The sequence below is a fragment of the Heterocephalus glaber genome, unplaced genomic scaffold, assembly GCF_053883595.1.
Source record: "Heterocephalus glaber isolate CG9 unplaced genomic scaffold, H.glaber_assembly_v1.0 deba00001066, whole genome shotgun sequence".
NCBI lineage: Eukaryota > Metazoa > Chordata > Mammalia > Rodentia > Bathyergidae > Heterocephalus > Heterocephalus glaber.
In genome coordinates this window covers 670,027-684,555 of record NW_028258186.1, presented here as the reverse complement: position 1 = coordinate 684,555, position 14,529 = coordinate 670,027, and the positions used below count along the sequence as shown (strand labels likewise).

The following is a 14,529-nucleotide window of genomic DNA, read 5'->3' as shown; positions in this document are numbered from 1 at the left end:
GTCTTTTGTGGAATTATTTTCCTCAGCGAGAACTATTCCCATGAAGTACTTTGTAAATTTATAAGTAAAAGGTATCTTCTTAAGCAAAAGCTAAAATAGTGTTTAGTAAACACATGTAAAGAGTTATAGCTATTATGGTAATGAAAGAGCCCATTCAAAACATCTCCTTACATTCCAAGAACCTTCTCAGCTCTGGGATAAAGGACCCCAAAGAAAAGCCCAGGGATTGGGCAGTAATGACAAAGATTCCTCCCCCCAAATGGAGTAAGTGATGGAAGGGGAGGAGAAGAAAAGAGAAACTCTAGGGTGGATGTTCAGTTTCTAAAAAAACATAGAAGAAAACAGGCTGCAGGTGGTGATGTGCCATTCCCATCAGTTCCTCAGGTACTGTCGTCAAAGACGAAGACAGAAGACAGAACTTCACTGGCACGGGCCCAAGGCACAGGAAGCGTCTCCTGGCCTCCCCATGCACAGACAGCACATGCAGACGCACTTCACTGCTCTGGATGCTCCGCGCGCTTCTGGCATTTCCTGTCTCCTGCTGTACTCACTCACTACCCGCCCACTGCCATTCTTCACCTTGCCTCTCTGCCGGGTTGCCAGAGCTCCCTCAGGGCCAGGGCTGTTTCCTGTGAGGACACTCGAACACAGCAGGGTGGGCCTGTGCTGCTTGGCAGGAAAGAAATATAGTGTCACCCTCATAATTGCCGGTGATTCTCCAGTCCCTAAAGGCACTCTGACCTGCCTCCCTGGGGCTGATTTGTACTTTAACATATGCACACAGAGCTAAGTAGTATGCCAACGTTACATGTTTGCACTTTCGTGTAAATGGAATCAGTCCACACCTTCTGCCCCTCTTTGCTCCACACAGATGGGTGGGAGCAGCACAGGTGAAGAGAGGTGGCACTGCCCATTTACACTGTTGCTTAGTGGGTCCCCTTCGCACTCGGTGTCCCAGTCTCCTCTGCCTGCTCATGTGAAATGCTTCCAAGTTTTGCTCTTACAAACAGGGCTGTCATAAGTATTCCTAGACATGTTTCCCATTTCTGGTACATATGTGTAAGAAGTGCAGTGGGGTTTTGGGGCCAGATCTTCCTATACCTTTGCCTGATCTAGCAGCAAAGATATTTTAAAACTCTATGCATGCTAGGTATGGTGGCGCACACCGGTGATGGCAGCACTTGGGAGGCTGAGGCAGGAGGATCGCCACAAGTTCGAAGCCAGCCTGGGCTACATAGTCAGTTGAAGGCCAGCGTGGACTACATAGTCAGACCCTGTCTCAAAAAACAAAACAAATCAAGAGTCAAGGATGTAGCTCAGTGGCATCGCGCCTGCCTAGCAAGCACAAGATCCTGAGTTCCATCCCTGATACCAGAAAAAACAAAAAAACCCAAAACAATAAAACGTGAAGTATATGGAGAAGGTAGATAATGATGAAAATGTAGGCAATCCCACCACTTAACATGAAATCCCAGGCCCGGCCACACTATAATCTGAGCAGGTGGGCAGTGGATTAGGTTCCCAGGGCTGCTGGAACAAAGCAGCACAGACTGGATGGCTTAGAACAACAGAAATGGATTCTCTCCCAGTGCTGGAGGCCAGAGTCTGAAATCAAGGCGTTAGCCAGGCCCCAACAGGTGCCCTCTGCAGCCTCTAGGGCAGGATGTTGCCTCCGGTGGTGGCTGCAACCCACCACTTGTCACTGCAGTCTCCACCCATTCTTTCACATGGCACTGTCCCTGGGAGTCTGTGTTTTCTCGTGTGTTCTCTTCTAACGACACCAGAGATGGCAGGTTACAGGCTTACTCTTCTCCAGTATGACCTCACCTTAACTAGCTACCTCTGTATACACTTTCCAAATAAGGTCACATTCTGAGGTACTGGAGGGAGGCCTTCAACATACCTTTTGGCGGGACACAATAAGACCCTATAAGACCAGAAGGTTAGCCACATCAATTTGGTCATATCAACATATGATTGCATTCAGAGCTAGTTAGTTTGTCCCACCTTTAACCGCTCCGTGAACAGAGATTAACTAGTACTGAAATATTCATATGGCTTCCTAGAAGAAATAGTGAAATGGCCCCAGGATGACCACCTCGGAGCCTCCTTCAATCAGCACATATTATTACCAAATCTTGTTTCCATTGGGTTCAAAATCAGTCAGTAAATACATGCTGGGCCACTACTCTGGGCCACAATGGAGGAACCCCCCCCCCTCCCCACTGAGATAGGTCTCCAAGGGGCTAACAACTGAGTTGGGGAGATAATGAACAAACATAAGACGAGTCACACAGCAATAAAGGTAATGAACAGGCATAAGAAAATTGAACAGGAATAAAGATGGTAATAATAGAGGTAATTTGACAGCAGCGAAACAGAACATCTGCTCAAAGATAACGATCATATTTTCCATTTCCCAATCGTCTGCTACCTACCAGGCACTGTTCTAAGCACACACGAATTCATTTAACCCCACCAACAACCTTAGAGGGAAACTAGTGTTACTATCTTCATATGACAACTGACAGACACGAGGAACAGGAAGGTTCAACAACCTGTCCACTAGGAACTGACAACAGATGCCTGGCAGTCTAAGACTCCAATCCATGCTCAAATAAGAGGACACTAGGCCTTCTGCTTAGACTGTTTAATTAAAAAGATTTTCTGGAATTTCATCCATGCAATAAAATCTGACAAGTAACAAAGAAAAGCCTTAGCCTTCGTTTTAAAGATGAGTAAACAAATAGAGACTTTTCCTCCCAAATCCATATCCGTGAGGTCTGAAACAGTACCTTTTCTTGTTTGTACATTGCAATATTCCTTGTATCATGGAAGTCTACATTAAAAGTGTATTTTTAAAAAGTGAAAATTTTATTACTAGTGGGCAAAACCAGAATAAATATCCCATGAGGTGAGACTGTGATGTAATGAGACATCTGTTGAAAAGTCTATCAGAGCACAGGTAGCAAAATGAGTTACTCATCCAAAAAATTCCCTTCAATGGTGCACATCTATTCCAGCAATGCTGATACTAGAGTATCCTTCAAATTCTTCCTTTGAAAGTGACCTTAGAGGTTAAAGCTACATACGATACCAGCTCATGAGTTTTAAACCAAATCCATTTTTAAACAAAAGATAATGCTCTTCACAGCACCAGTGCTCACACTGTATTTAACACATGGGCCTCATAGTGACCTGGGCCTAGGGCCAAATGCTGAATCCTCACTCAAAGACTCATACCATTGGGAGTATTTTTTTTAAGGCACCATGGTCTCTGAAATCCATTCCAAAGAGTTCCAAAAAATGGACTGAATGATTTTGATTTGGTGCTTTCTGACCTTGTTTTACAAAGGTTTGGGAAATGTTGCACAGGGTCTCTTAATTCTTGAAAAGGTTAGACTTGACTCATCTCAATTAGGCCTAATTTACAAGAGCAGGTTGACTGTGGAGTTTAGCAGAGATCTGCAGTAGGAGTGGTAATTGCCTTACAGGACAGGCATTTTGCGGTAATAGAGGAGGGTCCAAAGGGAATCCCCAAAAACTGGCTTAATTAGGATCCTAGGAGACTCAGAAAGACTTACAGTGACTCACAGAGTATGGACAAAAGTCATCCTCCTACTTGGGCAGTTATCTATTTTTCCAGCCATAAACACAAGTAAACCACTCATCTCTTACAGAGGAAGGTGAAAGGACTGATCTCAAATACTTTTTGAACTTGGCATTACTGGCAGAGAAGATCTCATAGATATGGAAGAAATAATCTAAGAAAAAAGACAGAAATAAAAAAGCAGAGATAAAGAGGAACAAAAACTAATGTCAACAGAAAGGTAAAGAAAGAGAAGATGAAGAAACCCTAGTTTTAAAACTATACATATGAAGGGAAAAGAAAAAAATATGAGCAAAGAAAAAAATGGAAACAATGTTTCTGTAAGTACAGAAGGGTGGAGGGGGTGAAGGGAGGGCAGGGGAATGGGGGAAAAATAACCGAGATACATCATGTAAAGGTACAAGATCCCAACAATGAATGTAACTGTATTGTATACCTAAAATGTACCAATAAACTAAATGGGGAAAAAAAGAAAAAAAAAAAACTATACATATGGATCTGACAGAGAATTTTCATCCAAAAGAGCAGTACTGCACAGAGGAATAAAGAGAATTCCTCAACTCCAGATGGAAATTCCGTTATCAACACTAGAAGGAAAAGCTGGGGAATAGTGGTTGCGAATGGGCATGGAAGTGCTAACATAGTCCATCTTCCTGATGGCTGCATCCAAGACATGACTCCATGAACATAATTCAATATCCAATCTGGAGTTTTAAAATGCTCAGCAAAGTAGGAACAGCACCTACAAAAACCTACAGCTGACATCACACTTAATGGAGAAAATGGCAATGACTTCTCACTAAGAGCGGGAAGGGCAAGGAATTTGTCATTTGCATCAGAAGTCTTTAAGGGGGGCCAGGGATTTAGCTCAGTGGTTTCGCCGCCTGCTACACAAGCGCAAGGACCCAAGTTCAATCCCTGGCACCAAAAAAAAAAAAAAAAAAGAAAAATCTTTTAGGGATCTTAGCAAGTTCAATAAGTCAAGAAAAAGAAATAAAAAGCATAACATAACATATTGGAAGGATGAAGTAAAACTATTTGTAGACAACATGGTAATACATGTAAAAAGAAATCCTGAGATACTACAGAAATACTACTAAAATAAGGAGATTTAAGAAGGTTTCATGCTACATGAGGCCAATATAAAATCAATAGTATCTGTATGTTAATGAATAAGTGGACATGCAAATATTAAGATGCCATTTGCAATAACAGAAAAAATGAAGCATTTAACAAAATATGTACAAGAACCATATACTGAAAACTAAAACACAGCTGAGAGAAATCAAAGAGCTAAATACATGGAGAAATACAGCATGCTTAAGGAGCAGAAGACTCATGATTGTCATGTCAATATTGATCTATAAACTCAATAAAGGCCTGTCAAAATCCCAATGGGTTTTGTTGTCGAAAATGACAAGATGATTCTAAACTTTCTATGGAAACGCAGAGGACCAAGAATAGTCAAAGCAACCTTGGGGCAAAAAAGAACAAAGTTGGAGTACTTCCACTACCTGATTTCCACACATATAATACCTCACTAATCAGGACAGTGTAGTACTGGTATAAAGACAGACACATAGATCAGCGGAACAGAATAGAGTCCATGATTAGGCCCAGTTTTGGGAGGTCCTACCAAAGATCAATTGACTTTCAGCGATGGTAACAAGGCAAGCCAATGGGAAAATAATAAATTTTATCTACAGATGAGGCTGGGGAAGTTTGATGTCCTTATGAAAGAAAAACTAAACCTTGACACTTATTCACATTTGAAGTGTGAGCTTGAAGTGGAACACAGATGTATTAGTTTTACATTACTGCGTAACAAACTCGGTAGCTGTTAACTACATCCATCTATTATGTCCTGGTTTCTGTGAGGCAGGAGTCCAGGCTCAGCTTAGCTGGGGTCCCTGCTGAGGATCTCACAGGAGGCTGCATTCTCATGTGGAGGCTCATAGGGGGCAGACCTGCTGCAAAGCCCCTTCAGGTGGCTGGCAGGACTCATTCCCGTGAGTCTGCATGGCTGAGGGCCTTGGCAGATCTTATCTCTGCTTTCCTCAATAGAGCTGCTCGCATCAACAGCCAATAAGGAGACTCTCTCACCTCCGCCAGGACCTGTACTGTCTTTTAAGGGTTTTCTGCTGATTAATTCAGGCCTTCCAGGATAAACTCTTTGTTAACTCAGGACAACTGCTCCTGACGTTACATCTGCAGATTTTCAACATTCCATTGGCTAGAAGCAAGTCTCAGGTCTCACCGACACTCAAGGCCAAGGGGACACACACGATGTGAACACTAGGGGCTGCGAATCTGGGGGGCCAGCCCAGGAGTCTGTCCGACACAACAGATACAAACATAAGAGCTAAAACTAAGAAGTTTCAGAGGGGAACATGGAATTCTCATGGACTTAAGTCAGGCAAAGATTCCTTAGAAAACAAAAAAGCACAATCCATAGAGGAAAAATAAATAGGACTTCATCAAAATTAAACTCTTTGGCACAATTAAGAAAATGAAAGGGACTATGGCCCAGCAACATCTTGCCTAAGTACAGTATTTACACAAGGCAAATGAAAACATGAATTCACACGAAGACCCATACGAATGTTTACAGTAGCTTCATTCATAATGGTCCAAAACTGAGTCAAGGCAGATGCTCACTGACCAGTGAACATTACATCCACACTCTGGAATACTATTCAGCAACAGGAAGCCAGTAACTGCTGATACACCAGTAGCATAAAGGCAAATACAGAAGCATTATGCTCAGTGAAAGAAGCTAGCCACACAAGACCATATAAACGTATCCTTGACAAACTGCACAGAACTAATAGCATCTGCTCACATTCTCTGACCATGATGAAATTAAGCTAGGAATCAGTTTTGAAAATTCCTAAAAAATATATTTGCAAATTTAAAAACACACTTCTAAGCAGCTCACAGGTTAATGAGTCACAATGGAAATTAGAATATACTATAACTAATGAAAATACTATGTTTTGAAAAATCCAAGCAGTGAAATAAATTCAAAGAGAGAAGAAAAAAAATGGGTGATTTCTGGAATGTATTTTAAGTAAAAAGCCAGAGTGTGAATAGTGTATGAAGTAGGCTTTTCTGCATGGAAAAAAGGGGAGAAAACACAAATATATATGTGTGCATTTGTGCTTGTTCAAATTTGCAAAAGAACACAGTAACAAAAGTGACGGGGGAGCAGCATGTTTGCCCAGAGACAGGGAGGGAAGCAAGACTTTCCTGAATGTATCCTGCTGTAAAGTTTGACTTTTAAAATCATACAAAGTTTTAAAGACCATTTCAAAATTAATTTTAAAAGCCAAAAATAAATGCACATAATCATTATCGAGTTGGTCCCCTAACCACAACTGACAAATCTCTGGTAAGAGTACTCAAGGAAAAGAGAAGGCATAAACAAATAGTAGGATACAGGCATGAAAAGGCAACTACAGATATGGCCAATATCAACTGGGAGTTTAAAATATTCCATGCCCAACTGGCTCTATGCACAAGTTCTACTATCATTCAAGGAACACACAATACCAATCTTACACAAACTTCCAGAGAACAGAAATGGGAATACCACAACTCGCTTTATCAGGCTAGCATAATGATGGGACTCACTAGACAAAGACAGTATAAGAAAAGAAAGAACAAGACTCACAGGTATAGATATTAAAACCCTGGAAAAGAAGCTGCCAATCAAATCCAGTACAGTGGTGTTGTAACTCGTACTCATCATGAATTGGCTCCGGGAAGTGCGACAAGTACTAAACAAATTGTTTGGCTGGAAAGGGTGGTGAGCCACAAGACAATGGACGCCTGCAAGTTCCAGCTTGCACCTAGAGGGCCAAACAAATCACAAGGACTGGGACAAAATTTTCACATCAAAATGTGTCAAGCACCAAATCTGATGACTTTCAAAGCAGTCAAGTGTGTACCAAGGTATGAATATAGTAAGAAAGATTATGACCACCTTGGGTTCAGCCCAGCAATCCAAGTTGAATTCAATGCAACAAACAAACGTGTATCAGAAAATCCCTTAAACAGCCCACCACATCAACAGGTTCAAGGAGGGAAAAAACAGGTCTCCAAAAGGCACCAAAAGGACTGGATAAAATTCAACATCCGCTCACAACCTCCCACCGAGGTGTGCACTAAAAGTGTATCTACACACAACCTAAAGTACATAGAATACTTTGTGAAGACGCACTGGAAAATAGACACTTTCTTCAACACGGATCCTGGGCCCCAGCCCAGACCTCCTGCCTCAGAAGCTCCAGGCATGATGCCAGGGAACCTGTTGCAATGCAAAAGCCCCTGGGGTCATTCTGATGGGACCCATAGATTGGCAGCCTGGGCATCGGGAGTTTGCTGGAAAGGAGACAAGCCGAATCTGAGTTTCTTTCCGCCTCCCTCACCCAGGTGATTCCTAACGCGGTGAAGCTGGAGAAGGCTCCAGAAGAAGCCATAATCACCGGGAGGGCTGTCAGAACTGCCCACGTCAGTTTCACCCAGATTAATTAAATCCCAATGGCTGTGGGTGGGGCTCGGCACCAGGTATTTAAGATTCCCCAGGTGGTTCTAATGAGCAGCCAGCATGGTAAACCACTGCTCTGTAGAATTCCCAAGATGAGGAAACTTCTGTTTAAGGAACTCCAAGTGAGTGCTTATCTTCCCAAGAAAAAAACCATGCCAACCTCGCCTTCTTAATGCAGCTTACAAAACTGACACCAGAAGAGACACTGGAACCCCAAGAGCCGAAGAAGCTGCAGCAGAGGGTGTGACACAGAAGTTAGATTCACCTGGGCTTAGAAGGTGCTGCTTCCTAGGTGCCCCACCTTGGACCTAACCTCTCTGGAAGACACTTAGTGGAGATATTATTAGTTCCTACCTCAAAAAAATGTGGTAAGGACTCAAATGAGACATTATGTAAAGGCAGTGGGCCAAGGGCTTGGCAAGGATCAAGCCTAATGTTAATGAAAGCTATTAGTGTCAGCCAATCAGATGAAATGATCAGAAATCAAGGCCAAAAGGTAGCTCTCAAACCCTCGCTGTCTGACACCATAGCAACTAGTACAGGCAACTAGTCCAAGTGGAGATACACTGTAAAAGTAAAACATAAGCAGGGTTTGGTGACAGTACAAATTCAGTTATGACATGTGGAAATGCAGTTTGCACCTACTGGGTTAAATAAAATCTATTAAAATTAATCACTTGTTTTTCTTTATTTCTTGTAGCTACTAAGAAATTTTAAATTACACATAGGGCTCACATTCATCTCCAAAGTTCAGGAAGCCAGGATGTGAACTGGCACTCTCAGATCAGCTGGGCTTTTTTTTTTTCAAATTTTAATTTTACACAATCACCTGGGGTCTCATTAAAATGCAGATCCTGATGAAGTATTCTGCTGGGGTTCTTAGTGGGTATGAGCCAGGGCCTGCAATTCTGCATTTCTCACAAGCTTCTGGGAGTGGCTACCAAGGAGTAAGGACACCCAGACAACCTTTACCAACAAAGAAAAACCTTCATGATATACCCTAGTGATAATGGGAACCCCTTCGGAAATTATTAGAGTTGCTAATACGAAGGAAATGTCCTGCAGAATTAGACTCAGCCTCGACTTTGAAAACTTCTGCACTCTCTTGCACTTAGGGATCCAAAGAGGTGGGGGCCAGCTACAAAAGGCCTCCCTCTAAGGACGGGAGGGACACAGGCTTTCTCTCCCAGATCTGGAATCACTGATGTGTGCAAGAGACACCTCAGAACCAGGAAGCTCAAAAATGGGATTGCCTGGGGTTCCTCAGATCCTGTTGGTCATGTAACTAGTGTCAACGGCAGGGCCCTCTTGGGCAAACTTTGCCTCTCCCTGTGCCCCCAAAGCAGTACTGACCAGCAGGTATGCTCTGTGTCATGGCTAGGGTCACTGCTGGGGCCAATTCCAGGCCTTCGGGGATTAAGTGCCATCCCTATTCTCTTAAATCCCCACCTAAGTAATCTCAGGACTATAAAGGAATATAAAGGTCATTTAAGGGAATTTAAAGCACCACCGCCCAGTGCTAAGAATGTCCTTTATAACCACCTCTGCCCTAGTCGCTCCCACAAAGGGGCAAGGATGTCACTTGTATGGCAGCCCATTCCATTTTAAGACACTTGGGGAAACAGAGTGCTTCTTTCTCACCAAAAGTTCAAGGACACTATATCAAAATATAACAATTCTCACATGCTAAAGAAAGGACACCACTGTGTGTTGTCAAGGTTTCCACAAGGGGATGAGAGCTGAGTGTGTTACAAAGAAGTTACCTTTATTTTTACTTTCAATTATCACCTTTCAACTTCCCTTAGCCCTTCCTACCCAAACAGACCTGCAAGCAAAGCAAAACCTCCCCTACACTCAGACTGCTCAAGACAGAGTCCAAAAATCAAGGAACTGTGAAGAAAGGGGTAACAAAGCAATGTGTGAGGAGCCTCCCATCACCGAGCTCAAAGAACTGCCTTATTCGTTTGCTATTTGGCCACGCAAAGAAAGGCTAGGCGAGAGCTCCATTTCACCTTCCAGAGGAGTAGCAAGATTTCTAGGCACACAACAGAGTGACTCTAACAAACATGTCCCAACAATTCTCACCTGTGCCCCCCATTCAGTTCAAGTCAATGAATGTTTACTAAATGTCTACTGTGTGCATTGGCTGTGTTTGTTTCACACACCCAGAAACGTGCCTCCAACCTCAGCCCTCTTTATTACAGCTTGGAAGAGGAAAACAATTCTCACCGAAATATGCAGGGGACACCTATCAAGTCAAGGAACAACAACACTAAACTAAAGCAAGGCCACAGAACTGCAGCAGGGAGCTCCGCATGGAGACATTTCAATATACTGAGAAACAGGTTCAAGAAAGAAAAACAAGGATCCTGAGCCCTGTGTCGGGCAGGAGCACAGAAGGTGGTGCTGACCTGGAGAGCAACTACCTCCCGGACTCCTTCTCCAGAGCGTCCGTCACTTTTCAGCAGAACCTAGGAGCACATGTACTCAGTCCAGTGTGGTCTGAGGAATGCCACAGGCCCTCAAACTGAGGAGCAGATGGGTCTCGGCTAGAACTCGGGAAAGATGCAGGTAACGTTTCCTGGCACAGCTTTGCCTTGTTATCGTCCTATAGCTGCTGGTTATACACGACTACCATTCTAGGGATAAATAAAACAGAAACCTAAAAGTATACTGATGGCTTCAGGTCCACTTGGGCAAGGCAAGAGAAGACCAGCAAATTTCAATGCTGAGAGAAGAGGGAGACTGAGGCAGAGAGGCACACCTAGCCCTACAGGGGCAATAAGCCAAGGAAAAGAAGGACACTGTCCTCTTGCAGCTGTTCTCCAAATAGCAATGGCTTATGTAACACACAGGTGCAGTAATGATAACGCTGTGTGGCTTGCAAAGGGCTCTGATGCACATCTGACTCTAGAACAAGGCAGGCGAGGCAGGCAGGGCAGGTTTTATAAGCTCTGTCTTACTCATGGCAGAGCCACCAGCAGTAAGGTAAAAATGACTTTCCAAAGTCAGAGTTAAGGAGAAGAACTTGGACTTGAACCTAGCTTCTAGAATCCAAGTGCAGGAAGCTTCCTACCACTTTGCTCCAATGTCACCTGAAATTAAAAGCTCACACCAACAGTGAAATGCAGAGAAATGTCCAGAAGATCCAGGTTCCTAGATTTCCAAAAGTTTTTAAGGACATAGCTATAATCATGTTTTGCCTGAACAGAGTTCCAAATTGTTCAAGACAATAACGGTCAACTTTTCTGAGTGCCTACTATGTTTAAGACTATTTGAAGCACATATTAGAGATTACTCAGTCCTTGCAATATCCCTTTGAGAAGGTACTATTACTTTTATTTTCACTTTGCAGATAAGGAAACTGAGGCACAGAAGTAACGTGCCCAAGGTCCCATAGCAAATAATAGAGCCAGGATTAAAATCTGGGGAAACCACCCAATCCAGAGGCCATGCCTTGTAAGCAAATGACAGTCCCTGCTAACCCCCATCTGCCAAGGAAAAACAGATGAACTGAGAAACTAGAAAACAAAGAAAGCAGAACTTAAAAGAGGTCAGAAACAAGGAAGAGAAATTACTAAAGAATAATGAAAAGAACCTATTATTCTGTTATAACATTGAATTACTTTAGAAATAACTAGAAACTCCAGTCTTCGGAACCTGCCAACTGGTTAAAAATGTCACCTACTGAGTCTTGAAGACTGTTTTTCTCTTTATTTTGTAGTTCTCAAGATCAAGAGGCACATGTTTTCAGTGCTTTCTAAAGTAACTACATTTTATAAATCCTCCCCTCATTTTGGAGAAGGAACAATGGAATATTTTTGGAACTGCAATCATTTTCAGAGCCTGTAAAAACTTTGAGTATTGCTTTGAAGCCACTGAACATAGAGAATATGAAAGAACTGAGTGGTATTAAACACATGAACTTTCAGTGAGTTTTCATTCATGCCATTTTATTAGTGAGTGCTCTTGTTCCCAAGAACTTGAGTGCTTCTTTACTCTGGAGCTATTTTGAAATGAACTCGTTTCTTTACAAACTACACAACACACAGATTGACAATTAGTTCAGATAACAGGTTCACAGTACAAAGCCCAATGCAGGAAGAGAACCCTTGTGTAAGGCAGCCTCAGAGTGCAGCAGGTACTACCATGAAATCAACAACCAATACCGACCTCTTCAGAGCCTCCTTCTGTAGTCAGAGAGCGTGCTATCGAAGCAGGGAAATAGCAAGTGATCAGAAAAGGACCTCCTTCGGTGTTTGGAATCAGTGCTTGCATGCAAGAAGGAAAAATGCATGTAAAAATAAGGCTGGGATAAACTTAACCACAGACACTCACCGGAGAAATGATGACTCCAGAGAAATCTCTTGGATTCAGGCAGATTGACTTTTGGATTTACTTGTTTTAATGGAGAAGCAGCTGACAATCTAAAACTAGCAATTCAAAGTGATGCCCAAGTCACTCTTGATCATGCTAGCCTGTTTTTGTCATTGTAGAGTTTCAGAGTTCTATTTTTTTTATAGTACTCACTTCTGCCAGAAAATATATCATTGCTTATTTTTTATTGTCTGCCTCCCCGTGCATAACCTCTACAAGGCCTCATCAGAGGTGTACTCTGCTGTCTCCCCAGTGCTTAGGCACACTGTGTTTAACGAATGGATGACACCACCACCAACTTGATAACTCCAAGTTAGACATTTAAGGTAAGAAGATCAATCATGTAATAACCGCACTCAAATCTACAAGCACCAATGGATGTTATTCACCTTCAATCACTTCAGGAGCCTGCCATGCACACCACCAACCTGAATCTCTCCCCACAGTGTGGAATCTCTTAAGGGTATATGTAAGTAACAAGCCTGATTTCGTGATTTGGTTTTGAAGGAAATCCAAAATGGTCTGAACTATAGCAAAACCTCTGGCTTGGTTTGAAGACTCTAAGGTGGATACTTCACAAGGAATAAAACTGAGCTGTGATGGTAAAAAGAACCCAGACTAGACAGACACCAAGATACCCCTAAGACTTGGCTTGTGATACTGGCTTTGCCATTAAGTCGCCTGGCTCGCGTTAGTTAGCCTCTCTGAGCCTCAGTTTCCTCACTCAGGAAACGAGCTACACGAACTTCAAGGTCCCAGTCAATTCTAAAATGCTACAATTCCACTTTTGCGATCGGGTTTAAAATCCAGGCACAACACACCTCGCACACGCTGTGTTCGTTCATAAAACCCGTAACGGGATTCTTTAGAGCAGATTCACTTCATATTTGCCTAGGCAAATACTAAAATTAGTTTTCACTTCCTGAGCGCAGCAACAGACAGTTAAGGGAGGCAACCCAGCCAAGAGCGCTTGCTCGTGCCCGTGCATACTTCCGACTGCGTATCAGGGAACTAACTGTTCCTCCTCAGATCTTTCCTCAACTGTTGCAAAAGCAGATAAACGTCCAATGCGTGAAACAGAAACACCGGCGGAGGGCGAAGATCAAGGCTTCCTGGCCAGGGCTGGGCTGTGGCCACTGCGCAGGGCCCCCGGGGGATGCGACGGGTGCCCACCCCCGCACCGAGGACCAGGGCAAGGACCGCCCGGCCCGCTCGCCTCCCCGGGACGGGAAAGCGAGTACACACAGCGGCTGCAACGTCCGAGCCCCTTCTCCTGGCCCGCCAGCCCGATTCCGGTCCCGACCTTCGCCCAGGGAGAAGCGGTGAAGCCGGAGGCACCTGCCTGCAGCTCCCTGGCCTCAGCCCTCAGCCGCAGGGACAGCGAAGGCGCTCGGGCGAACCCCACCCCCACCCGCGGGTACGGTGAGGCTCCGCGCGACCCGCCGGCCCCGGGAGTCCCAACTTCGTCCTGTCGGCCCCCTCCTCACGGGTCCCTGCGGCACCCGGCTCAAAGCCAAGGCGGCCGCGAACACGAACTCACCTCAGGCTCCCGGCGCCTCCGCCGTTGCCAGGCTGCTCGGCTCCCGGGCCCTGCTCCGCCCCCTTCCAGGGTCCGCCCCACCCCCGCGGCCTCCACGCCCCCGACCGCCGCCGGCTCCCCTCCTCCGTGCGCCGGTTGGCGGAGATGCGTCACGTGATGTGGGTGGGGCGGACGGAAGGCTCCGGAGGACCTGGGGAAGCGGCTCCAAGGGGCGGGGCTCTTCTCCCGCGAGGCTGCTGGGAAACTGTTTTTGAAGGGTCCAGTTCGTGAAGGTATCTGGGAAGTGTAGTTCGCAACATGGTGCTAGGATTGGGAAGGGCCAAGATGGCGGGGGCCAGCCCTGTAAGGGAAGTTGGAGCCAGCGCCCAGCGGAGGCCGCTGGGAAGCGTAGTCCCAGGACTCTTGTCTGGGTTTCGCTATTTTTCTTCAGTAAAGGGGAAATCCTCAAGGAAA

At 44.5% G+C, this 14,529-nt stretch overlaps 1 protein-coding gene across 7 annotated transcripts in view; it reads right to left on the bottom strand.

Moving 5' to 3' along the window:
• Positions 1 to 14,156, bottom strand: part of Mtm1 (myotubularin 1) — a 109,576-nt gene extending 95,420 nt beyond the window's left edge. For 3 of the 7 annotated variants that reach the window (XM_004874117.4, XM_087209767.1, XM_021251647.2), the window contains exon 1: positions 14,077 to 14,149. The gene's annotated coding sequence lies outside the window, so the exon portion shown is untranslated. Of the gene's footprint in view, positions 1 to 579; positions 662 to 12,332; positions 12,431 to 14,076 lie in introns of those variants that run through there. The other 4 variants (XM_021251646.2, XM_087209766.1, XM_087209764.1 and 1 more) reach the window with 4 other exon arrangements.
• Between the last annotated feature and the right edge of the window lie 373 nt (positions 14,157 to 14,529).